At 36.6% G+C, this 27,998-nt stretch overlaps 1 long non-coding RNA gene across 1 annotated transcript; it reads right to left on the bottom strand.

Moving 5' to 3' along the window:
- Positions 1-148: 148 nt before the first annotated feature.
- On the bottom strand, positions 149-27,143 carry LOC115495953 (uncharacterized). The gene is made up of 3 exons (XR_003961290.4): positions 26,906-27,143; positions 26,763-26,821; positions 149-16,746 (listed from the first exon to the last, which is right to left on the bottom strand). It is a non-coding gene; the product is annotated as an uncharacterized lncRNA (long non-coding RNA).
- Between the last annotated feature and the right edge of the window lie 855 nt (positions 27,144-27,998).

Genomic DNA, 27,998 nt, shown 5'->3' with positions numbered 1-27,998 from the left:
AACTGACTCTGAGCTGTGACAAGTAGTGTTTGTAGCCAAAGTATCTGGATGTTAAACAATAACACAGTTTGACTTAATATGGATGTCATTAAGATATTCAAGGGTAGAAAGATTCAGGACATTTAAATACCACATTATCATATTATCTAATTTAAAATTTATTATTATACTTCAAAATTAACAGTGAGTAGAATATTCCTGGAGTTTTCTCACTGGCATGTTTTCAGTGTTCCTGATATTACTGTGGATATTATACCATATTAACCATATTTTGGCTAAATATTAAATCTCTCATATAACCATGAAATAACTGATGGAACATTGTAACACTAAAGTCTATCAAAATCTCTAATACACTGAGCATCAGCAGTCACTGCATATGTCTCTGAGTTAGACTAGCATGCAATAAAGAAGCCATACTTCTTCACTGATTCACAGAAAATGCTCATTTGAAAGGGACCCACAAGGATCATTGAGTCCAACTCCTGCCTAAGAGCATTGTCCAAATCTTCTTGAAATCTGGTGCTGTGACCACTTCCCTGGTGAACTATGCCAGTGCCCAACCACCCACTAAGTGAAGATCCTTTTTCTATTATCCAACCGAAACGTCCCCTGACACAACTTCAGGTCATTCCCTCAGGTCCTGTCACCAGTCACCACAGAGAAGAGATCAGTGCTGCCCCTCCTCTTCCCCTCACAAGGAAGTTCTAATTGCAGTGAGGTCTCTCCTCAGTCTCTTCCAGGGCTAACCAAGTGCCCTCAGCCACGCTTCATATGGCTTCTCCTCAAGGCCTTTCACCATCTTCATTGCCCTTCTTGGGGCACTTTCCAATAGCTTCAGATCTTATATTGCAGTGACAAAAACTGCATATAATATTCAAGGTGAGGCCACTTCAGTGCAGAGCAGAGCAGGACAATTCCTCCTTTGCGCAGCTAGCAATGCTGTGCTTGATGCCCGCAGGACATGGCTGACCCTTCTGGCTACCAGGGCACTGATGACTTGCCAGTGACAAGGATGCCTAGGTCCCTCTCTGTGGCATTGCTCTCCAGCACCTCATTCCCCAGTCTGTCCATACATCCGGGGTTGCCCAATCTCAGGTGCAGATTCATCACTTTTGCTTGCTGAACTTTATATCGTTGGTGATTGTCCAGTTGTTGAGGTATCTCTGCAGGGTCTTCCTGCCTTCAAGAGAGTCAAGAGGTCCTCCCAGTTTTGTATCATCTGTGAACTTGCTTAATATCCCTTCCAGTCCTGCATCCAAGTCCTTCATGAAGATGTTGAAGAGAACAGGACCTAAGATGGAGCCCTGTGAAACCCCACCAGCGACAGATCACCAACCTTATGTCATCCCATTCATTACAATGCTTTGCACCCAATGTGTGAGCCGTGTGTCAGATTACATGGTGTGCTTATCCAGCTATGTGCTTATATGAATGGCTTTCCCTACACCAGAAAAATGCCTTACTAAGAACATGCAGAATTGTTAAGCCTGCTCATACCCTTAGATCCTGGAGATGGCCCTCTTAGGATACAGGGTTAAAGCTCAAGACATGGTCTTCCCTAGCTGTTTGGGCATACTTACAAGCACCTGGCCTGAAGGCCTAAAAGAGAGAATCCTCTAACTTGTATTCATGTCAATACATACATCCTTGAAGTCAAAGTTATGTACATTATTTATTCCACTAGTCCTCTGACTAACTCATCTAACCTTATAAATTATTCAATTTACTTCCAGAGACATTTGGAACTCTTCTACTTCTATGGTTCCTGACCTAAATCTAATACTTTCATTTTACTGTTATCTTTTCACATTACCTGTTCAAACCAGCACCTAAAATCTGCAGAATTTTTGCTCTGTGAAAAGGATAGAACCTGAAGTCTCTTACAGGAACCTGAAGTCTCTTAGAGTACTCTGTAAAAGTGAAGTTATTGTATCCATCTACTACCAAGCACTGTATGTGCAAAAACACTGACAATGCTTTTGGCGTGGACTAGCAGAAATGGCTGAGGGTCTTGGTTCAACCTGGTCTATAAATAGGCTCACTTTGAGGGCATGTATGTCTTCCTAATTACCCTTAGCTGTTTCTGTGAACAACTTCTTCCCTCCTACCTATTCCTTATCACAAAGAAGTCAGTTGAACTTGCATAGTTTAAACTCCTATTACACCACCCCTATGCTTCCAATGCATTTGAATGGAAATGGCACTTGAAAGAACTCTCCACATGCTACTAGGCAAGCCAGTAGTGATGGCTATTACAGTCAAGCATAGTTTTATATTACTATTGTGCTTGTAGTCCTTCCCCACTCTTAATCCTCCTTCATTTCCAGTCAGCAAAGGAGGAGTCCTTATTTTATTAGCTCCTAAAATCCTCACTGTATGACTATACTGATCCATGTCCAGGTGAATTTTCAACATGTCCAACCACAGACAAAATGTCTTCCACGCTATATTCAACTTTTTATCTGTCACGTATTGCCAAAAAGAGAGCATTAGTAATGCTGACAGTAAAGCTAAGTCACTCTCCTAGTATAAGTTCATTACTTGGTACTTTTCCCTAATGAGTTTTCAGATGAAAAAATTTCCACATGAATGCCCAGAAAGGAGACATATTCCTGTTCAGTACATTACAAATTAATTCATAGGGCAGCACAGCTTAATGCTACTCCTATGCAAGTGTTCCCAGTGCCTCACATGAGCTAATGCAGCAGTACTACCATGTGCACAGTCATAGAAGAGTAACGAGCTTGCAGAATTAACTGGAGCTAATTCAGCACTGAGGTAATTTTAACAAAGGAGGAAAGACCAGTGTGTGGTGGAAAAAAACCCCAACCGTTTCCTCCAAGAAGCAGACTGGCCACAATAAAGACAAGTAGAACTGCCATTGTGGGAAGTTAGGATCCTGAATAGTCATATGTATTTACTGTGACATTCATTAACACATTAAAGAAAATGGTGAGTACTCAGTACTTTGTAGTCCGTTTTAAATTGTATACTGTAATTTATTGAAAAAAAAATTAAATCCTTTGGAAGGTGAAATAATGATAGGAATTAAAAAATCAGGAAAGTCCTTGCCCAGAGGGTTCACCACTAGTATATGACTGACATGATACATTATTATTATTACTACACTAAATGTCACAATTATGTGAAGATTTTTACATTTCAGAGCTCAACTGTCTTGAAGTGCCATTTGTTGTGATTTTTATGTTCATCTTTTTAGTTCTTCAACCAGATAGATAAAATGGAAAAAACATAAAGAAATCTGAGCACCAAAGATTACTGGACTAACAACAAAATCTTACACTTAAAATAAATTTATATTATTTTTTGCTATTTTGAAAATGTTTGGCTATCTATAAAAAGATAAGCATTGGAAAAGAGAAATAATACCATGTGAGTGAAGCTCAAAACCACAGAAATACTTAATTATAAGCAGACAAAACAAATAGCGAGCAGAGTTCATTAGCCATGTGTTCAAATTACTGAGCTTGTTACAATGGATATTTTCTAAAAGATCATTATTAATTCACATACAATTTAATAATAAGACAAGATAAGGTAAAGGAGAATGATGAAGCGCTGTGATCTGTTTCCACTAAACACCACAGACCAGGGATGTGCTTCATTTTTCTAATGTAACACATACTCTGCACCACTTCACAAATTAAATACCTCACCCTCATAGAGAAAACATACTGCAACATGAGGCTTGGCTAAGCTAAGAGAATAAATTGTACTGCAGTAGCCTAAGCAAACTGAAGCCAATTACCATCTCTCAGGAGAGAAGACAAATCACATGTATCTCTGCAGCTAGTGCTATGTTTGATGCATATATGAAAAGACATATCATGAACAATTTATAGCAGTAAAGCAGGCATTCGTTCCCAAGCATTCCACACTTCAAGTACATTTCCTGTATAATAAAAGCCACTTAATGTTTTTTTTTCTCATAACCTACATTAAGGGGTAACAGGGAAAACACTGTCACTCCTAAAAGTATTCATTGTTTTTATAGGAAACACACATAAGAATATAAAAAGCACTTACAAGACTGGTTTTTTTCTGTAACAGTAATTTCAGTATCACAGGGAGCTTTATTCTAAAACTCTAGTAGTCTGCACATGGATCACAAACACTCTGCCTCACCATTTTCCTGACATAGAAGTGTTTGGTTTGCTTTCAGAAGATATAGCCCCAGGTACATGCTGACAGTGAAATACAAGCAAAGTATAGTCTCAATGAGTGAAACTGGTCATCTAAATTGAAGTGGGTCATGCAATTTTTTTCCCTCAGTCTAATGCAGTGATATCACATCCAGCAAGCCAAAAGACGCAGTTTAACATATATAACAGCAGCTATATTCAAAGATAACATGCAGAGTTTTTTTAATTATGTCACACAAACACTCTAAGTTGTATTATGAATTTCTTTCCCAGAGATTTGGAGCTGATTGACTGAATTAACCTGCCACAAAAATTTACACATTTTCAATTTTTCCTCTTGTTGCTGTTACAGGGGGATGACAATGATGGGGCCAATTTTATGACTGCAGGAAGCTCAGTCCTGGTATACACTTAAGAGATCCCAGCTATGATCTAAGGAAGGAAACTGATTGACCCAGAAAAAAAATAACAGATTTTATCTCTGTGGAATATCAAAGGCCTTATCTTACCTCTTCATGCAAATATGCAGAGAAAGATCTGAGAAGTGTGTGAAAGCATGCAATGCAAAAGTTGTATAAATTCTATCTCTCAACTAAGAAACATTAAAGGAAATATTTAAACATAAAAATATAAAGAAGATCAAGTTTTAATTGATAAAGTCAGAGCCTAATATGTAGGACACATATCATAAGTATCATTTATTCTTTGGATGGGATTTTGCTTCTGCAAGTCCAGGGAACAGCACATTCTTTTCAAACTCTGAAAGTGACGAGACAAAAGTGGCAGAGCATATGCTACTTCCATGAATGTGTGCTGTGTAGAAAGGATGTTACTAACATCTCCCATCTGCACCAGGCACATCCTTAATTCATGTGCTGCGGAGTTTGTTCAGAAATTAGGACAAGCAATGATTTTTATTTTACTGTTATCTTCATAATGAAGTATTTTTACCTAGAATCTAATTTAACGTGTATTTTCAATTATATGTTTTAGCCTTAAAATCTATAATGCTCCATTTAGCATAATTTTTTTCTTTTTTTTATCAAAGAATGAGAATAAATTGCCTGGTGTATCCAGGTTGTGCAATAGGCAGAAGTAGCATTTGAATTACCTGCATCCTCTACCATGCCTTCTAGGTTCCTCCCAAACAGCAGAATTTCAAGAGTTCCATATGGGGATATGAAGTAACATCCTGCTTTCTGCCCATATACATGGAAATACACAATGAGTGGAAATAGCTGTAAGGGGTACTTGGCCTACATTGGGCAGTCCTATAGGGGAACTCTCAGTCCATAGATCCAGCACAACTAGCCTACTTTCATACTGTGATCTGAGTTCACTACACTGACATTGGTACCTTGTATGTCTTCATGTCATGAAAAACAAGTCATTAAACTTAGCAGGTAACTAAAACACAAAGACCCCCATTATTTAGTTAAGCCCAGAATACTTGTCCATAGCATGCAACATTTTTTAGTTAGGTGATTTATACTGTTAATGAAACAGGTAGAGCAATTTGATGGCTGGCTAGTAGATTCTCAAAGTGATTTTATGAGCCTGTATTTCTTGTTCTAAAAATTTTATTTATATTTTTCAGACTGTTCATATATATAAGAATATACAAGCTCTTTGTTTTGCTTCAGATTAAAATATGTAACTGACAATGCTGTTTACTGGCTTGGCTGTTCCAAATCCACATTCTTCAGAATTTGTCTAGCTGAAGCTAGAGATTGTAAATATTTTACAGTAAAATGATATTCCTATATTTTCTAGGTCACTGCTTTTTTCTGTTCCCAAATAACTAGGAACAAACAACAGAGTGAAGGAAATGCTTCATCTGAAGATGGAGTACAAAGGAGGCCAATCGTTCTCTGCAGCTCACCACTGCTCCCACACTACTCCACAGCACTGCAAACATATATAGAGCTGCTTCCCTTGGGAAACTAAGATCCAGATAGTAACTCTCATTTAACATGGGGACTTAAACACTTTAAGGAAGTACCAGCTGGAGTCCTTTATTGAAAAAAATATTTAGCCAAATCACTCTTATTAATTCTCCATCAAAAAGGTAGGATTTCTTTCTATCTTTACTCTCCCAGAGTTCTACACTCTCCTTCTTTATGTCAGCTTACATTAATTTGGAATGGGGACATCTTCCTGTTGTCTGTGTACAACATTCCTAACTGAACTTTAGGCTGAAAACTCCAACACTAAATAATCTCAAATATATCACAGATAACAAACACTTTTCCACAACCCATCTTCTCCAGGTGTTATGTGTAGTCATACAGAGTGACAACTGCATGGTCCTTGATATAAAATTCCACTCATGTAAACCATAAAAATTTCCAGCTTTCATTTACCTAGGTCTGCACCCTTCAAGTCTGACAGTCCTTTACCTTTTTTGAGGTTATGGTAACTCTTACATATCTCTCAAGTTTCCCACTCCTTACTCAAGCACTTCACTTCCTCCTGTAGCAGAGGTGTTCACTTATGCTACTGCAAAGGAGGAGTGGAATTGAAAGGACAAGTGTCCTGCAGCAACTCCAACTCCAGCTGTAGTCTTGGCAGATTGCAGAAGTTCAAATAAGGCCACTCCAGGTCAGCCACACAAAGCATGTAGAATGAAAATACTAACAATTCACTAGGTGGCACTTTTATGACCCACTTGAATCTGAAGCCAAAGACGATGCAATCACAGTTTTCTGCTGTGACATCGACAAGGTCAAACCATATTTCATCACTTGAAGTGCTTTAAGACCTCTTTCACAAGCAAAACACCATGTGTCCTAAGCAAAGCCCAACTTCATATTTCTACTTACCTAATTTGCTGGGATATACTGTGGTAAGACTGAGATGAAGGACTTTTCCCATTTATTCTCATTAACATTTCCCATCACGTATGTCTACTATCTGCTGCTAGAAGTGGTAATAGCCACAGAGTTCTCCCTAAACAACTGCTGCATTAATATTTTCACCTCAGAATATAGGTATACTTTTCCTTCTGAAGTTCCTGACTCAGGAAAAACCTTTGGTCAATACAATGCAAAGGCTCGTGCAGTCCAACTGTGATTGGCTTCTTGCCTTTCCAATCCACATAAAGATTTTAAATGGCAAATGCAAGCAGCCTCTATCGCACTGTCTGCAGTGATCAATTCTTTCCCATTCCTGCATTTCAGGGAGCATGCACGCACATAATAGAGTGAGCAGGGTAGGCATGTAATCATGTGTAACCCATACAAAAGAACCCACAGCTAGAAGAGAATATCTGCATGCCCTTCCCCCATTCAGGAATTACTATCATCTTACAAGAGCCCTCCCTAAGGGCTGTATGTAGTCATGGTGACAAGACATCACCACCTGTCTGCCCCTGCAATGGAGGCAATGAGCCAGAATGCAAAGCTTTGTTTTGCTGCTGCTGAATGCATATAGCACATTTCCAAATAGTCTGATTCAAACAGAAACCAAAGAAAATGATAACACTTTTCAAAACATAAAATCTGAAGGAAGTTCCAGATTTATTAATAATAGCTTATGGAAATTAATCAATGAAACAAAGTGGCTTCAAAATCTTTATGAATTAACATGCTTAACACTCTACAAAATGCTATTTTAGTTATAAAATCACAAAAGAGGATGCTTTATGACCAAAAGCTGAAAATGCCGACATTACAGAAACAGAATTTAAAATAGGCTGCAACTGTTAACACACATTGCTTTTATTCACTGTGTGCAGTGAAAATGCACACAGACTATTACATTCTGCTTGCCTGCTCTTAACAATGGCCAGCTTGTAGCATTTTGCCGGTTTTATTACTGACTTGAAACATCAGCTGACCAAAAATCAGAGAACCTGCTAAAGTACAAGCACAACACCACTCAGTGAAGGGCAGCAGTAAACATTACAAATAATGAATCAGGCAGGTGAAATGCATCCCAGCAAAAAAAGGAGATGGCATAAATGGAAGGGGAGCAAAATATTTTCTCCTCACCCCAGACATCTAGCTTATACCTCAGGTTACACCTACATTAGGCAGCACCTCTCAGCTCTCAGATGTGGCTGTATGCCCCTACCTCAGGCTGAGCTTGCACTAGGCAAGACACAGTGAGTATCTCCTTTCTCTTATCTTCCCAGCACACTGGGTTTCCCCAGGAAAGAAATGCTGACTGGTAAGGATTTTCAGCGTTCAGCAAGTTCCCTGAAATGGGTGCATTGGAGGGTGAGGACTAAAAAGCAAGCTGCAGAATTCTCTGGTTTGTGGTTCACATTTACCATCAGAGTTGTTACATAAGTTTTCTGAGGCTGCATTATTGAATTGGGCCGGACCTCTATTTTCCTGTAAGGGCAAGAGCTACAAGACACCTGGATGTCTTACCAATCTATTCATGTGGGCTGGCTCTTCTCTGCACATGCTCTAGCACTTCAACATCTCTTGGGAGAGACAGGCCCAAAACTGAACACCAGATTCCAGGTGTGGCCTCACCAGTGCCCTGGTTGTGCTGGACACACAACTGCTGATACAGGCCAGGATGCCATTGGCCTTCTTGGCCACCTGGGCTCAGCTGGATCGTGTTGAGCTGCTGTCAATCAGTACACCCCAGGTCCTTTTCTGCCTGAAAAGATTTCCAGTCACTCTGTCCCAAGCCTGTGGCACTGCCTGGGGTTGTTCTGCCCCAAATGCAGGACCTGGTTCTTTGCCTTGCTGAAACTCATGCAATTGACCTTGGCCCATCAAACCAGAATCTGCTGCCCAGATCCCTCTGCAGATCCTTCCTGCTCTCAAGTAGATCAATACTCCCATCCAACTCTGTGTCATCTGCAAGTTGACTGAGGATGCACACAATCCCTTTGTCAAGATAATAAAAAAATATATTAAATAGTATTGGCCATAGTACTGGGCCCTGGGGAACATCACAGTGAACAGGATTTTACTCCATTCCCCACCACTCTCTGGGACCTAGTCACCCAGCCAGTTTTTTACCCAGAGAAGAGTACACATATCCAAATCAAGAGCAGCCAGTTACTCCAGAAAAATGCTGTGGAAAACAGTGTCAAAGTAATGCCTAGGTAGATGACATCCTCAGCTTTTCCCTCCTCCACTGAGACACCTTGTCACAGATGTCATAGATTACATCAGACATTCTTCCATCAATCACTATATCATTTGTAAACAGCAAACATTTTATCTTTCAAGTGGTTAGCAGAAAAGGCATAGTTTTTATAAAGTCAGGAGAGATTGGGAGTGCTTCATTATTCTCAGGTACTAATTGATTCAATTTTGACTAATCTTTACAACTGCACAAAGGCAAGGTGCTTATGCACTCTGCCCATAGTCACTCTCCTTCCAATATATATCCATTTAACAGGCAGACAGAAGCTTTCTGGCATCAATAACCATAAAATCTTCATGTCCACACACAATATTCAACAAATGCTAAAGGTCACACATGCTAAAGTTAATCTGCCATCTTGTGGGTATATATCACAATACACTTTTTAAATTATCAACCACAGAATATTTTACAGACAAATTAGTATCTTGTATTTGTATATGAACTACTTAAAGGTTTCTGAATGAAAAATTGGAGACAAAAATACAACCTACCACCTCGTAAATAAGACATACACAATGATTATTGTAATTCCTAAAGAAGTAACCCCAGAGGAATATTACCCAAGGTACAGTAGTAATTCTATTTGGACAGACACTCTAGGATGGAAACTTGGTCACTTTGAAACAAATAAAAATATAGGTATAAAATACAAGTTAACTGCACAACAAATTAGTGTAATTTATTAAAAAAGAAAAAACCCAAAGCTCTTTTTTAAACACAGGAAGAAAGATCAGTCATGAGGTGCTGAGCAACAACTTCAATCCTGCTTTGGCTGTCAGTTAAATTGTATGTGGCATAGAGCAAGCACCAATCTAAAGGTGAAGTCCAAATGGAATCTGCAATGATACAAATATCAAAATTGTTTCCCTATAGATATATAAAACCTTCCAGCAAATTATGACCAAAGAAAAAAAATTCTTAAATATGCTTATATATAGCTCTAGAATGCAAGCAGCTCTTTCTATTCTGTGTGGAATATTGCTACATTAATACATGACAATATAATGAAATTATATTAGTTTAATTGGTGATTAACTCCAACAGTGTCATGAAATGCTGGCAGAAATTCCCAAACCTCAGTCACACTTAATGTCCTTTATTTGTTCTTACTCTAATAAAAATACCTCTTTAGTCATGAATTGTAGAAACTCTTTATAAAATTAACAGTAAAACTTTGATTCTATTTTATATATAGATAATTTATTTTATTTTAATCTATCAAGATGCTTTTCCTTATCTCTGATGATAATGACTATTTGCAAAATTATAAGACTCTGAGGTGCTTTCATAGGAATATTCCTACTAGATAGAAGTAATACATTAGTGTAGAGACATCATGTATCTAAAACATTTTTTCTTTTTGAACAATTGAAAATCAAAACTCTGGTTATGTCTTAACAAAAGGTATTGTGGTTGTTTTAATAAAAAATAAATGGACTCAAAAGAGGGGCAAATAGCACTTTAAACCATCATTGTTAGAGCCATGATGTGTGTCACTTGTGTAAGTATTGTGGTAAAGAGTCATATTTTTCTTTAGCAGGATTGAGGATTTAGTTTCATTCTTGGAAAGGAAACCTGGAATCTTCACAGCCTAGCTAAAGTAAAATAGCCATCTTCACTTAAGAAAATAGGAAAAAGTCTGAAGAAATAGCAATAGAAAGTATATCTCAATTGCTTATGATGTTCCACCAAAATGTTTTTCAAGAGTTAAAAAAAAATTTCTAATGAACACCTGGGATGTATTTTCAGACTGGCGAAAAGTCCACATAGCTTTTGGCTGTTTACCCAGACAAAGATAATCTTAGCAGTGCAGATACACTGCTGTCTTGAATCCTTGAATGAATCTGCCTAGGTGCAAAGCTAGGACAAGATTAGCAAAAGACTTCTTTTGGGTCACCTTTTACCTCCAGTGTAGCTGATTTGGAGAAGGGGATGTCAGGGTAATTAGTAAATATAATACTTGATTAAATGCTGACATTAAATATTTTCAAGGAAGACTAGCTTGGCAGCCTGGTGAGTCAAAATTTTGCCTTCCTACATGCAAAAAATTATACCTACTAGGTCAATGATGAGAATACCTTCTTCCACTTTTATAAAGTACTATAACAGACATACAAATTCAAATATGACACAGATTTAGCTAAGAAAAATCTATATTTATTTTTACAATCCATCTGAATTGTTTCTGCTCCTTTAAGGATGTTATCTCAGTTACATTATGGGGTACTGATTACTTTCAGTAAAATGTATCATCAGAAATGGAAGCCTGCCACTAAATTAAGACATGGGTTTTGATCTACTAATCTTTCAAGGGAATTACTGTCATGTTTTTTGTTCAGTTTAGTTTAAAATTAAGTATTGTTTGCAAATCCAAATTCTACATATGGGACATAGTTTGAATTAAAATTCTTATTATAATTCTGTACCAGTTGTAGCCTTCTAACTGGTGTTGGTGTGATATCTAAATACAATTATAGTCTAAAAAGGCTTCACACAATGACAGTATCAAATGAAATAAAATTCTACAGTTATCTACAACTTTACCTTTTCTCATTATGTGCATGTATTATATGTATGTATATAAAATCCAGTTGAGGAAATTTCATAACAATTCAGCAGTGTTACACAAAAGTGACAACAAGCAAAAGAAATCATGCTTCACTAACTTGATTGCCTTATACAATGACAAGTGACTGGATACACAAGGAGAGAGCAGTGGATGTTGTCTACCTCGACTTGAGTGAGGCTTTTGACACTGTCCCCCATGATATCCTCTGAGGCAAGCTCAGAAAGTGCAGGCTGGACAGGTGGATGGTGAGGTGGATTAAGAACTGACTGAATGGCAGGTCTCAAGGGGTTGTGATCAGTGGCAAAGAGCCTACTTATCTAAACAGTCTCTAAAGCAAGTCAACTGTTATAAGACAAATGCCATCAAGATATCCCTCCGAGAACAGTAAAAAGGAAAAAATATATCTGAAGCAAAACCTCCCAGCAAACAAAAAATCCCAGCTTATTCAACAATCTTGTATTTTCTTCACAATACATGAATATACAATAGATGAAAAGTAGTTTCAGAGGAACTTAGCTATAAGCCTTCTCTGAAGAAAATGCCTTTAAAATTGCACTAAAATAATAGTATTGCTTCAGTGCTGCTCACTAAATTGGGCAAATTTAAGTAAATCATTCACTAAATTGGGTGGCTTGGTTTATTTCCCTTCCCTACCAAATTCAAACTCCAGAAACAGAATTTGAAGATCAAGCTAAGTTACTTCTGATTTTTCTACTGGTGTTGACTGAAACATGTTCTTTTTCCACAGGCTACAATTTACCTACTACTCTCCCCAAGTAAATGATAATCTTGGCACCTCTATTTCCTGTCTAATTCCTCCCTCTCTGCTGCTCTCTGTAGTTATCACTATTTCCTTTCTCATATGATCTGAGACCAATTATTCTCAATGGTATTTAATTCTGAAGTTTGTTGTTCTCTTTTAGATCCAAAAAAGGGGCTTCTGTGACCAAATGCTACTTTTCAAACTGCACTAATTGTTCCAAGAAAACATATTACCTGTACCTGCAGTTCCAATCTAGCATCTGACAAGACGTAGGAGACAGTTTGTCTGTATAGTTTTTTAATAATTCTGAAATAGATGAGATCAGAAGATCCTACACAATCACTTTATGGCATTAGTACAGATTGCATTGTTTAACTACTTAAGTGATGCCACTGAGATCTGTGCACAAATGAATATAAAAAATCACGGGTTAGACTTCAATAAAATGCTAGCAAGGGTTAAATTGTGCTTTAATCCTGCAACAGTTGCTGCTATTAAATGTGCTCTTAAATGTGCCTCAAGATTTTCTTTATAATGTGTCTTGATCTGTAAAGGAGTGTGGAAAAAAATAACTAGGAAATATTATTTCTTTCCTCATGATGAAGTGGAGTAAAGAAGGGAGAGCAGACCATGTAGTGAAGTCAAAGAATACAGTGTACAAAGAAAAGTTAAAGCAGTGATATCAAACCTGATAATTATTTACTAACTACAGTGTTATTCACATTGAAATACTGCAAATTTCAGATGAAAATGGGATCTTTTCCAGTTTTCAGTTATTTAGCTTTAAATAGAGAAATAGACATTTGTCATGAAGAAAAGGTTTTGTTAAAAATCCAGTCATCTGGTGAAAAATAGAACTCTATCAACCTAACCTAGTTGTTTTTGCAAATTGCATCTCAAATAATAAAATAAATTTTCTAAATGAGTAATGTTCTAAATAACAAAGTCAACTTTCTCCATTTCTCTTCTATCACCCCACTGAGTTTAAAATTCTACTGTTTTGAGCATACCCACACACTATCAGAAAGTGAAGGAATAAAAAAATAAACACAAATAGCACCAGATCATCTACATAATTCATGTCTGTAAAGCAGAAGCAGACAGGAAGATATCAAGCAGAACAGGAGGAAACAGGGAAAGTGAGAGAGCTTTCATGTGGGCAATATACTCAACCTACCAAGCACTGCAGTAAGATCCCAGGTTAACTATTCTTATCCTATTTCTAAGTAATAAAAAGATGACAAATATGAAATACCTAAAAAAACAAAAGGAAGGTAAGTCTTGGAGACAAACACTGAGGCTCTTGAATTCATATTAACATGAATAGCAGCATGAGCACTCTACTCATTTACAGAATCTGAGATAAATAATACAGAAGAGTTAAGACTAATAAAACATTAACAATTTTCTCTCAATTCTCATATAGTTTTGTGTTATTTTTTCTGAACAAGGTTGGATAATAGTAGGGGTAAATGAAGCTCTAATATTGTGCTTAAATCTAAAAAAACATTATAAATATGTACAAACTGCTGCTGTGACACTGAAGATCTTTTTCATGTGATGTCACCATTTTACCACTTATCCTCTACTTCTGATTAATGGTCCAATATAAGATTTTGCAGTGAAGACCAAAACTGTTGGCCTGTTTATGCACCACTTTAGCAAACTGAATGGCTGACAGCATATGGTCTGACTAACATGAGGTGACAGAAGTAAGAACCTTTAAATCACCACATTCTAAATTAATGTCATGGCTAAAACAATGGCCGTGTAATGGCCACGTATGATTATGTGGTCTTGTATGACCCTGTTCTCTTTGTGGTGACCTGTGTAAAGGTGCCCCACAAATTATTTCAAATTATGGAAACCACAGGATCAATTCTGGTTAAATACCAGTCTTTGATTCTATGGCTTACATTTTTAGTGAAAAGTCTCCTTAAAAATTAACTATCATATTCTGGATTAATAAAGTAAAACCAATTAAGCAAAAACCAGAATTATAGCAGCTCAATAACTAATAAAAAAATAATGGTTATTTCATGGCAACTTGCAATAAGGATACTATAAAATTCTTATTGACTTGCCTAATTCTATTAGAATCCTTCTAATGTATTTTTATAGACCATAACTCAGTAGTACAGCAAGCAGAGTTTGCGCATAAACAAGATGACCTAGTTTTCAACATCTGCAAGTCTTAGCTTGAAGCTTGTTTGTTACTTGAAAGGCAATTAAAATTTAAACAAGTGTGAAAGAACAAACTCTTACTTTCCTTGAATTTCAGTGAAAAAAACCCAGTTACACATCAACTAATATTTAATACAGAGCCACATCAGAACTGAAAATAACAGCAGATAATTAGTATTCGTAGTTTTTAGACAAAAACCAACAACAGAAAGATACTAAAATATATGCAAAAATATAAAAGAACAGTAGGGGTAAACAATTCAGGAGATTAGGTTGGGCAATTCCTTTCAAACTATAAACCATGTACAGAAGTGTAATTTCACAGGACATTCTTCAAGTAAGAGATAAGAGGCGAGTCAATGAACTAAGCAATATATGTATTATTGCATGGACTACATTAAAAATCCAGACATTCATCTTGCAACAGAAACCCTCCACATAAAAGGTGTCTTTCAAACATCAGTATTTACAGAGACAAACTCATTACTCTTTTCCTCTGACAGCAAATTTTTTCATTGTATTTGTATCTTTTACTATTTAACTAGGATGCATTTGCTGTTAGTTATTGAACATGATGCTTATTACAAGCAGAAAGATTATACAGATCAAAATGATTTCTGTTCCAAAGAGCTTGTAAACTAAACACAAGAAAACACAAGAAAAACTGCCAGAGGACCAAAGGGCATTACAGCACCCATTTCAAAAGGAAGCTAAAGAACCCAAGGAATTTATATTTCATGTCCCGAAAAATGTTCTGGAAGACAAAGGTGCAAAAACTTAATATAAATTATACTAAAAAAAACTGTACTGAGTAAATTTAGCCCCATCCCTGTCACTGCTTCAAAGGATGGCTTTCTAGTTAAAGCACAAATGCTGAAGTAAACAGGACTGTATTCAGTTACCAGCTCCTCTGCAGGACTTCAGACTTTTGGCTGAGACTGTTACTTATTTTCTTTACTTCCATGTGTGTTCAGAGTCCAAATGTATGTTACACAAATATATATGTGACATCTACATGATGAAGTGCTCTAGACTTTTCTCATGGAAAGTTTACTTGTTCCATGCAAGGCATATAAATTATTTTCATGACAAAATGTGTCATGTGTCATTCTAGAGACAAACACTCAAAAATAAGCACAAGACTTCTGCTTTCACAGACTATAGTATACATAAAAGGAATAACTGATAAAGATGAAGGATGGGAAATACAGCAGTCACAGGGCACTAACCCACTTTTAAAATGAAGTATGTACTGCCATTCTTTGTGAACATACATTTAAAACACAAATATCATTCAAAAATACAAATGCATGATCTGATTACATAAATGTCTGATCTTGGTGCCTCAAAGAAATGTAGAAGAATATGTTGCCGTTAGCACAGAAATATTACTCATTCCTTACTATACATTTTTGTACTTTCTGCTTCTTATATTTATCTTAAATTCAGTCTTCATATTGTTGTGATTTCTTTATTGTTTTAATTACCACATACTCAGACCTTTTGCTTTTATTAATACAAAGTATTTTCAAATCATTATGGATACCAGATATATAAATATGTGCTTTTACTTTGACACTGATACTGAATAAACTCATAGAATAGAAAATAAAGACTGCAGTTTAGAATTGGGACACTAAAATAACTGATCAGCATCGAAACAGCTTAAGGAGAGCTAAGTCTTGCCAAACATCACTTTTTTCTTAATACAGGTTCATTTGATCAAAGTAACTGTGTTGACATCAAATGCTTTGCAGAGTCTTCTCACAGGCTTATATGACATTCTGAGATATAGAAAGCAAAAATCAGTAATACATAAAATACAGTAAACGTAATTGAGATGTTTCAATACAATGGAGTGTTTCCATGCAGGTTATAGGTGGCTGGTTTTGGCCAACAGTAACACAGACCTATTTATCATAAACTGGAGCATGGTGGTCCATCATATTCTGGTGGAATAAAAGAAAAGAAAAGAGAAGAAGTAGAAAAACTTGAAGTTGTAAGACAAAAAAAAAAAAAATTCAAGGAGCAGTTTTAGACCTTAAATAATGACAAATGAAAATTGTGCTTCACATACCAATTATCCAACTGAATACTAAAGCAATGCAATTATCTTCTACCTATTATAGGCAGAAGATACTCATTTTACATTCTTAAAATGCAGTGAGATACTATGGCTTGCATAGTATTCTCTTCAATATCATAATCTTGTAATAGATGCAAAGTCTAATGCCCAATCTCAGAATATCTGCATAAGAACTACAGTCCTGTAAAATCACTCTATTTACTATGATTTACACAACTTATTTTACTCTCACAAGAGGGAGTTATTAGAATTACTACTAGAATCCTAAAAGAAAAAAATAACAAAAGTCCTTCAAGAAACATAAAATTGCAAGACTTAAAACTTTTTTTAAACCCCATACAAAAAAAATCTCTTTGGATTCAACGCCATTACCATGCACATGAGATTACATCCTTTGCAGTTTGAATTGCTTGACTCCAGTATTTTTTTCACCAGTAGAACAGCTTTAAGTATTAACAGATATTTCTTTAAATCATATACATCTCACTGTTGAAGAATTCTGCCTTAGTGCAACTTATGTTTGGATTTTATCATTCTACCATCCTCTCCTTTTCTTAGACAATTCATTTGCTTGTGGTAACATCTGAGAAAAGATTACAGGTTAACCTGGTGGCTATTAGCCAACAGCCAGTTTCCCTTCCAGGGCAGCACCTCTGGGCACATGGTCAGGCAAATCAGCTTGCTCCATGCGATTCTCCCCAGACAGGGACACAAGTGATTCATCCCTCCTGGCAGAGAAGCTGCTGACATTTCCATCTCTGTTTGCTTTGTTAGTGGACAGATTGCTGACATGATCCCTTTGTTTTCTCCCTATTCTCTTTACATTAGAATAGAGAATAGGAATAGAGCCAGGAATAGAGCAGGTAACACCTATTCTCTGCTACAGAATGGAGACACTATGTGGAGTCCACTTTACAAGTAGTTTCATTTTTAGAGTATAAAATGTTAAAAGCACTCACGTTAAAAATGTACACTGCAAAACTCAGTTTGGCAAAAAAGTATCACAAGTCCTGATGCATATGAATTTCACATACAGATGTTATTTATCAAAAAGCACAAAAGGTTTTTCAAGGATTTCAGAAGATACTGCAAAAACACTTAGGAACATATCTTGATTGATAAAAAAATTAGATCACACCTGTTTTTCAACTTAAATGAGAAGCAGTTTTAATTCTATAGGCTAAAGAATTTTTAACTTGGAACTTGTAAAAGGAAATGCACCTTTTTACAACAAAGAAGTGACTTAAATAGCTTCAGGAGTGTAAGAGTCTGATCTAAAAGCTTCTCTACCTATATAGGGATATATTAAATTTTTTGTGTTGTTTTCCAGATATATAAACTTTAAGCAAGTTCAGTTTGACATCACTCAACTGTAAAAACATAAAAATCTTGTGCAAGAAAATCTTAATTATATATAGGATTACACAAATAAATCTTCCTAGGAATGGAACTTCAATACCCCTACAGGACACAGAAAAAGAGGACAGACCTAGACACAGGACCGGCAGAATTTAAAGAGACCACTAGTGCTCTAAGAAAAAAAAAAAACAGGACCCATAAACTTCTGACACCACTAGACCAGACATTGCACGGCACACAAAAACATGGAAAGCTATTTGTTTATTCATTGTTCACTGAAATCTCACTAATTTGTGACAATACACTGTTTGTTTTTTCCCAGAGAATAAATAATCATGGGCGAAAACCCCAGCATTTTGCATAGAGGTTTGTCCCACAAGGATAGTTAAAAATCCAACCCATTCTGCAACATCCTACACAAACCAGCCCTTTTAAATATACTATGCCTTTAATAGTCCTATTTTAATATACTTCAGAAACTGAAAAAATTCCAATATGCCCACTGCCTCTTCTCTAGGCTACCATTCCCATTTTTGCAGTTTCCTAGACCTGGTAAATGCTGCTTGCACACAGCTATAAAAGTCCCTGTAAAAAAAAAAGCAATTAATGACAGCCTCCAAAATGAAAACAAAATTAACTTTCCCATATCCTTAAACTCCTTTCCAAATATATTTGTTTCTGGCCAGTTATAATGGGAGAAGGTGAAAAATGGCACTCAGCACTGGATCTGACAGAACTTTATAATTCATGACACAGCACCAAATGGAACAGTAGAGGAGAGTTGATTTGAATAATATAATTTCAAAAATGGGCTAGGAAGGGAATAGACAAATTTATCTTGAGAAATCAAAATAATTTTTAATTCCTACCAACTTTTGGGTTTCAACTGTATGTAGTTTTGAAAACTTAGAAGCAATTCTACAGGTCAGTCCTTGCATCCCCCAGTACTCATATCCCATACTGAACCTCCCTTTTTTTACAGAAAATCAAGGGTTTTCCTGATTCAAATGCTTTTCAATTTGTCTTATGAAGAGATACTTTAAAACACAAAACTGAATTTGGCAGAAATCTTTTTATATTTTATAAAATGGAGACCTGCAAGTAAATTCAATTTGTGATCAAAAGAATACAGTGTTTCCATCAAATGTATGGTAGGATAGCTCAAAGTGCCTGTAAAATGTGCTCACTGATGCAAATGCTTAAAACATTATCTACTGCCAGTAGCTGCACCACTGGCAGTAGACAACAAATGCAGAAAATTTCTATCTACTATAGCAGAAAACTGATGCTTTTTACGTGCTTATAACTGAACAGGAAAAGCCTAGCAAAAGAAACAGAAGCATTTTTAATATATGTAACAAGAAAAATCAAAATTTAGACAAAAAATTTCATCTACTATAAAATCATATCTTACTTAGAGCACGGAGATTTAAAATAGGAACTACCTAAAGACAGGTTTAAGTTACTATGTCCTCAATCTGTGGCACAAATTTCGAAAGAGGTTTTTGTACTGGGTTATCTTTGTACTATTAACAATACTATGCATATTTTATCACCATTTCACTTTTGACAGAACTAGGTCTCCACAAACACACAGAAATCTGGAAGCTGAGTATAAGTGTTTAAAAGCAAATATTTCAAATATAAATCTAAAACAATTGGTTTTACCATTACTGACCTTGTACTACATAAGGAGATTATGCTGGATTTTCTTTCTGATACTAGTACTGCAACAAGAAGTCAAAATGTTAAGACTCCTTCTGAAAGCAAATCAAATTCTGTCATGAACCACTTTTTCTGCTTTGAACTGCTAATAAAGCATGTAGGGAGCACGCTCAAATTCTGACTCTACAGGCTATGGGCTATGGACCCTTGTTATAAGACCGAAGAGTCTTACTATTCATAATCCCACTTTTTAATTAACTTCTTAATTTTAATTACATATGTATTTTTAAGAGCATTATCCACAGAAATTGTTGAAGTTAGTGAACTCACATTTCTGGTGTCAGCATTTTCTGCATGCATGTTTAGGGTCTCCAACACCTTAAAGGTCTTTGTCACTCAAGTTTTAACTCCCTTTAGTGACCTTCAGACCAAATAGATCTAAAGGTAAGTGCAATTTAAAAAACAATTAAAATAAAGAAAAAACGCCACTCCTTGGTCCATTCAGGTTGGTGATGTAAAGGGAGAAATTAAGCAACAACACAAGAAATATCCTTGTGAAAATGTACTTTTTTAATCCTCCATGCCTTAAGTGCTTTCAGGCAGCTCAGGAAGGACCAGGTCAACTTCTACAACACTAAGCAGAGTTCTGCTGTCAAGGATGTATTACTGTAAAGCTCCTTCTCCACCTAGCTCAAGGCATTGATAATTTCATTTTGTTAAATCCAATGTATGCAATTAATAGGGTAAAAGGTGATATATGCATACTTCTGGAGCCAAGGCTAACCAATAACAAGATTCATGTTGTATAAATTGATTCCTTGCTATTTATAAGTGTTTTGACAAGTACTGTAGCAGGCATTTTACACGTGTCTGGCAGGGTGTCATTCTATGCTCAGAGTATTTATGCCTATGTAGGTACTGCAACCTATGTGTTGCAGGACTAAACTAAATGTCTTAAGTCAAAATGCTGCATGTACAAAAGCTGCTGTTAGTTTAAAGGAAATAAAATTTTCAGAAACAGCTATTTAAAAGAAATCCTACAAGAAAATGCTTTAAAAACATGCCATACTAGATATTTGCTTTGTAAACTGTGTTAATCTTCAGTGAAATAAGTATTTTCTTACATTATTAAACAACAATTAAAAATATGTAACACAGTGAAATTTTTTAAAACACACAGATAGCTGCCAAATAAGTATGGGAATTGTGCCTGAATTATCTTACAATATGAGAATAAAAAGTGAATTAAGTAACTCTTAATAAATTGTACACACATACACAAAATACAAGACAGATAAAAAAATAACGCCAAAAAGAACATTACTCATTTATAAGATCTACTGAAATAGTTTTATGTCTTTCTTGTTATTTGTAAAGAAATTGTTGAGACTCCTGCACCTAAAATTAGACTTACTACATCAGTTACGTTGTGTTCTTGGCTGCGACATCCTTAGCTGTGCAGCCCCTACACTGCACTCGTGTGTGCTGGCGTGGTAATGCAATAGCTCACTACTACCTGTTTCAATAGCCTGCAGTCTCTTCTATACAGAGAAGCACCATAGGAAAGGAGTGGCGTGGCAGTTACCAGCATGGGAGAGAACTCCTTGGACCTAATTTTTTGCTCTTGCAGGATTCAGCAAGAAAAAAATGATTAACTTAAGTGTTCTTTTCTGAACTGACACTGTAGATCAGGACTACTAAATATATATTTTGCAAATAAAACTGACTGAAGATAAAGTAGTCAGACAAGTTCTTACTATCACAGTATGCTTCAACAATAATTATTCACAGAATAATAGCAAAACATTTTAAGTGGAAAGACCCTACTAAAACTCCTCCTGCAATTCTATCTCTTGGCTGTAACAGGAATTGAGATACTCAGTTCATTCATAACAACGTGTGTTTCTTGGCTTTATCAGACCTATGCTTATCCCACCTATAATGACTGTGACCAACACTGGTGCACTTCTGGACCAAATCTAGTGAGTTGTTGACATGGTGGTGGTTGGTGAAAGGTTGGACTCGATAATCTTGGGTGTCTTTTCCAACCTTAATGATTCTATGATTCTAACTGCACCAGCAGCCTACTGTCATCACCTCAATCCTGCAGGTGTTTCCAATTTTGTAATCAGTTGTACTTATGCTTTTAAGGCAGCACCAGGAATCTTAAAATAATTTTTAAAACATTTGAATAATGTGCTATCTCTACTGCTATGCTACAAAATCAACATTTAGAAACCTTGGGCAAAATTGTTTAGCTAATTTTTGATTATGAAATTGTAATGCTTATTTGCATATATTATATTAGTAAAAATATATATTGAGGAAAAGAGGAAAGGGATTGATAGGGGATCATCTTTAAAAACACTAAAATAGCTGTAATCCACAACAATGTCTAACAATAGAAAAACTATCTGCAGTCCTTTCTGCAATGTCACTAATGGTTACTGTAGAAATAATTGTCATTAATACAAAATTGAAAGCAGGGAGCATCTAGAACCTCACAGCTCAGTCTGCAGCATCTCTAGTGTTAAGTTTTAATGTAAAAATTTCTCACCCATAAATCATATTCTCTCAATCCTTTTCTGCCTCCCACCCAGCTGCACCTCCATCCACCCTACTTCAAGGCTGTACTGTTTGTGCAAGGTGATGTTCATCGCTGCATATAGTAAAATGATTCTACCTTCTGTTACCCAACAGTTCTTCTTTTTCAATCCATATCATTAATAGTTAGTCACAAAGCTATTATTCATTCTCTGAACTCCTAAGATGAGGTATCACTGATAGGTTTATATCCTTAGCAACTGCACATAATATGGAGAACTGTATTTTACTCAGCCACATCATCACACGTTTCTATTTCTGCTTGCAAACAGACTCTTGTTGTTGTTAAAGAATGCGTGTCAACAACAGGCTTCAACAGGGTATTTCATTCCAGTTAATATGTACAGCATGTCCTTACCTCCCCAGCAATGCCACTAGTTTGAGTGACTGCAGCCTTTCAGCCCAAAAGTAGACTTCTTTACCAGCTAGTATCTATTAACCCTTGGTTCTACTATAAAAATATACACAAATACATATATAAATGTATAAATATGCATAGGTTTGCTTTAATTCTACCTCCTTATGTGTAGAAGCAAGGCAGGTATGTTAAATTGTCTAAAATATTTGATCACATAGTGATAATTATTCCTATAAACATAGGTGCTTATTTTAAAATTTTATATTTATTATATTTTACTTCAATTATTTACTATACATGCTTTCATTTTACTCCATATGCACAGCAAGGAATACCCAAAACAGAAGAGATAAGATTGTGACATTCTTTAAAGAAAATGTAATTGTTTCAATAGTCATAATCAGGTTTTATACGTATTAGGGACGAATGTGCAGGATATGCAAGAACCTTAAAAAATAATATATCTAACTTTACATACATGTTTGCATTAACATATTTTTCTATCATAAAGGAAGATGTTTTGGAAGACATCTTTCTGTTATAACGAACATGAAGGGAATTCAGTGGTCTGCTGGTCTTCCAACACAGACCCAACCTCGACAGACCCTCTCTCATACATGATTTATCCTTTTCCTAAGACAGTAACAGTGTTCAGGAAAGTCATAAGGTCAGAGAATTTTACAGTGGCACAAATACTTAAAAGCTGACATCTTTGTAAGAAAATTCTCCATTTGATAAGGAAAAAACCTCTACTGTTCAAATCCCATGTCTTGTTTCTGCATGCTTTTGGCCAGAAATGGCAGTGAATTTCTTGAAATTCTACATTCCTTTTAGGTCAACCATGCTTCAAAAGCACTACAAGGAATCCAAAACCCACAAACTTAATACAACTATTACCTCCCTACACATGGGGAACTCTTCTTCATGCAGTGCTAGAGTAACATTGTGTTCCATACACAAACCTAGCTGGTATGGTCTGCTTTCCAGTTCCATATGTGCAACCATGTTAAAAAAACAAAAATAAAACCAAGCCCAACAAAGCTTTAAAAAATCACATGTGGAGTTATTTATTACAAAATACTACCATTTTGCTTCATTTGTCCCTCTTTTTGTTTTTCTTTTCGCATAACCTCACTTTCTTAAACCTTTCCTAAAGAAAGTCAGAGACACTGCATCTTACATTCAAAAATGCTTTACCTGCAAAAAAGAGACAGAATGACTTGAGTATTGAATCAGGGATACGAGAACCACAGCAGCCACTGTTGCTCCTTCAGGCTTCAAAGAAAACCAGAAAAGTCCATTACCCTTTTTCTCAAAGGATATTATCAACTCAGACAGCACATGGTGTTTTTCTGTAGGCCTAGATCTTCTGAAGGAAGGCAGAAACAGTACAGCAGGTGAGGTAGTGTTTCTTGAGGAGCACAGGGTAAAGTCAGGGCTCTGAAGGGATACCATTAATAGCAAAGTGGGACTAAGATGTGTGGGAAAGTACTTAACACTTAAATTAGAGTATGTCTGTCTATATTTTTTTTAGATAAAGATTAGATTACAGAGAGTACAAATTAAATAAATACCATTACCACACTACATGCCACGCCTACATCTATGAGAACTATATTCTCAGGTATATATGCACTTGCTATGCCAAGCTCTTCAAAACAGTGCCTCTTCAGTAACTCTCCTAGAAAAACTATATTTTTGGCCTTGAGAGGTGGAGGATATTTTGTAATACCTCCAGCTGAACTTGTCTGTTGAACATAGATATGTGTGTATATATATCATGCATATATTCACAGTTATCAACCTTCCCATTTTTTCCTCCCATTGAAAATGCTACAGAAGTCTCTCCTGTCAGTTATCTTTACTGAAAATAGAAAGGGATTGTTTACATTAGCAAATACTTTATTGTTATAATTGCAGTTATCCCTTCCTTTAGTTAGTTGCTATTGCCAATGGAGATTATTCTCAGTCTTTCCCCAGTGACGCTCTATTTGTCACTATTCTGGGCATTAATCCAAGTCCAAAGATAGGAATGAAAATTATAGGCTCTTCCTACATAGCTTTCCTTTTTAGCAACTTCATGCAGGCTCCACATTAGCAACTTCTAGCTTCTCTCAGATTTCTTCCTACATAAGTCATTCTCCAAACAGATCAAAAGTGGAAAAAATTCAGCTCAATGCTCAAAGGGATTTTATCCTTTAACTTCATACTGAAAATACTTATTTTTCCTTTTTTTTTTTTCCAAATTCAAATAAAGGTAGTAGATTTGGGAGGGTGGGAGGTGGTTGGTTGTTGTTTACTTTAAGCATTTTCTATAACACATACCACACTAATATCTGAGATAAAATATAAATGGATTTTTCTTCACGGTAGTTCCATTTTATAGAAGATATCGTTGCCCTCCTTTTAGCAGTAGGAAACTCATGCACAGATAGTGAACTGCATGTGCAACATCATAAGAGAATATGCTGAAATCAGGAATACCTTTCTGAAAATACAATCCTTTTCATTGCTAATTCTTGCCAGTGTTCGGAAAATATTGCTATATATTTTTACTGTTGTTCTGTGATGTTAATGAAATGGAATGTTGAATGCAACTTTTTTATCTCATTCATCACACAATACTAATAGATAGAAGCTCAGTTCTGGGTTATGATTTATTCTGCCAAATGTTTACAAACAAACATATTGGAAAAGCTGTATTAAGTACATGTATTAGGTAACCAATAAAAAACAGATAACCAAATTTAATTCACTCCTAGTCTGAATTAATTGACAGCAAGTCTATTTTGAAGCAGGAGACAGAACTAAGGTGTCACTGTAACCATCTGTCATAAATGCTTTGACAAAGAGGATAGATTTGTAAGGTACATCCACATCCTACTGCTAACGGAAAATCTCTGTATGGTATAATGGAGCCCCTACATACCAGTAGGAGTATGGTGAACCAAACACTGCTCTCTACATGTTTACCAAATCTCTTGGTTTATATCAAGTAGATACTTAAAAGGACATCTACTGTTTTACTGAACTTCAGTGGAAACTATATTTGCATATAGCTCTTCAACCTCTAAAATAAAATCAACAGCTCTTGCCAGATACTTCTTGGCTGCATTTTACAATGTAATGTTTTTATTTAGGATTAAAATTAGCAATCAAATATGATTGCGAAGTGAATAGTGATTGGGAAGCACTTAATCACCTAACTAAGATAAAACATTAGGATTGGCAAATCAGAAAATGCTTCTGAAAGAAAAAATGGAAGAGACTGCAAATGTAGTCAAAAGAAAAGCTAAATGGCAGTGAAGTCATTAGCAAAATAATACTTGATAAGCCTGATTGCCTCCTACTTATTTTTGCCCAACCATTTAAAAGTTATCCCTTCCCACTGTCCTTTCTAGTTTTCTCCCTCTTCCTTCCCCTGGCTAGTCCTTTTGGCAGAACAAAAGTTACCTGTTCTCCTACTCCTACTCAAAAGAGACCTGTCTTTCACTTACTAATGGATTCCAACCCTACATTGCTGCAGAACCAACTACAGGATACATACAAACAAGAGTGTTATATCTACAAATAACAAAAAACACACATGAAGCATAACATAGTAATCAATTACATCCTACAGGTATACGGAATTAGTTTGCTCTTCTGCTATATTCATACAATACCATAGAGCATTTAGGAGTTTCACCACTGACTGCTCTTTGCCCAAGATTTCATCATTATATTGTCTCTACAACTCATAGTTTTTAAATAATGAACAGGTGAAAATATATGGGGAGTTCATAGTTTCCAAAAGGATAGCAAAAATATTCTGGCCCTTGGTACATAATAAATAAACTATAATCAGTTTACTGTTTGTAACATTGTACACCATAAAAAAGTTAAATACTTACAGAACATCACGCAAACACCAACTTCCTTGATCAGATTTGCAATATCTTATCTCACCACTCTGCATAGAAATAGAGAGAAACATGAGTTTGAAAGCGGTCAAGACTCATAACTGGACAGGCAATTGTAAGGAATGCCAACTTACAAGTCAACAAAAGACAGGAGTTCGACTAATCTCTAACACAAGCATCTTAATTACTCTACGTAAGTTCTGTCATGTTTTTGTAATAAGATACTCCATCACTTGATTTTTATCTTTATTTTCCATCCCTGATAAATCTTTTCGAGCGCGGCAAAACGCCCACAATGGATTCAGAGGCTGCTGTGAGCATTTCTTTGCAGCTGCCGGCGCGTCGGTGGAAAGCCTTTCCCGCCCCTGCGGCGGCTCCGCGCGGGCAGCGCGGGGCGGCAGCGCCCCCTGGTGCCGCCGGCCGGGCAGGGCAGGGCAGGGTCTCCACGGGGCAACTGGCGGTGACGCGCGGGGCATGGCGGTGACGCGGGATTCCAGGCCCGGCGCTCCTCAGCCCTTGCTGGGCGAGCTCCTCGCGGTATAGTTTAGAAATTAACGGTATGAGGATATATCTGAGTGTCCTAGTTTAGGGCAAATTTGGGGAAAACCCTCTGAAAGGAGCCCCCAGGAAATAAACCCCCACGGCCCCTCCCCACCCACCTGGTTCAGGGAAAAATTTCCTCTGAGAGAGAAGTGGAAAAGAACCTGTTTATTCAACGAACAAAGCACTCCCCAGCACCAAAACAATTAACAACACCAGATGACAACAAAACTCTTTCACCCCTCTGAAGAGCTGAACAAATCCAGAAAGTCTTTCCTGGGAGTGGTCGCCCGGGTCTGGGCGCTGGGGATTGCTCTCCAGCACTGGGGATGGCTGCTGCAGATCACAAAATGCAGGCTCCTGCTGTTCCTTGGTGTTTCCCAGATCCCAGTCCAGAGCAGGTTGGATGATATTCAGAAAGAGGAAAGGAAAAAGCAACAGTCCAGGGAAAGAATTGGACTGCTTAGCTAACCTAACTAGGAAGCAAGCAGAGCAAGAAAGCAGGCAAAGCAAGCAAGCCAAGCAAGCAAGCAAAGCAAAGCCAGTCAGCCAGCCCTAGCCTTTTCTAGACAGCAGACCATGGGGGGAGGTGAACCAGATGATAACAAGGCAAAACAAACCTTCACTTTCAGAGTCAGTTCTGAAAGCACAGAACATAATATCAAACGTAAACAGAACACACGATTG

The sequence above is a fragment of the Taeniopygia guttata genome, chromosome 7 (assembly GCF_048771995.1).
Source record: "Taeniopygia guttata chromosome 7, bTaeGut7.mat, whole genome shotgun sequence".
Classification (NCBI taxonomy): domain Eukaryota; kingdom Metazoa; phylum Chordata; class Aves; order Passeriformes; family Estrildidae; genus Taeniopygia; species Taeniopygia guttata.
Note: the sequence above shows the minus strand (reverse complement) of the source record. Positions and strands in the feature narration are given on the sequence as shown.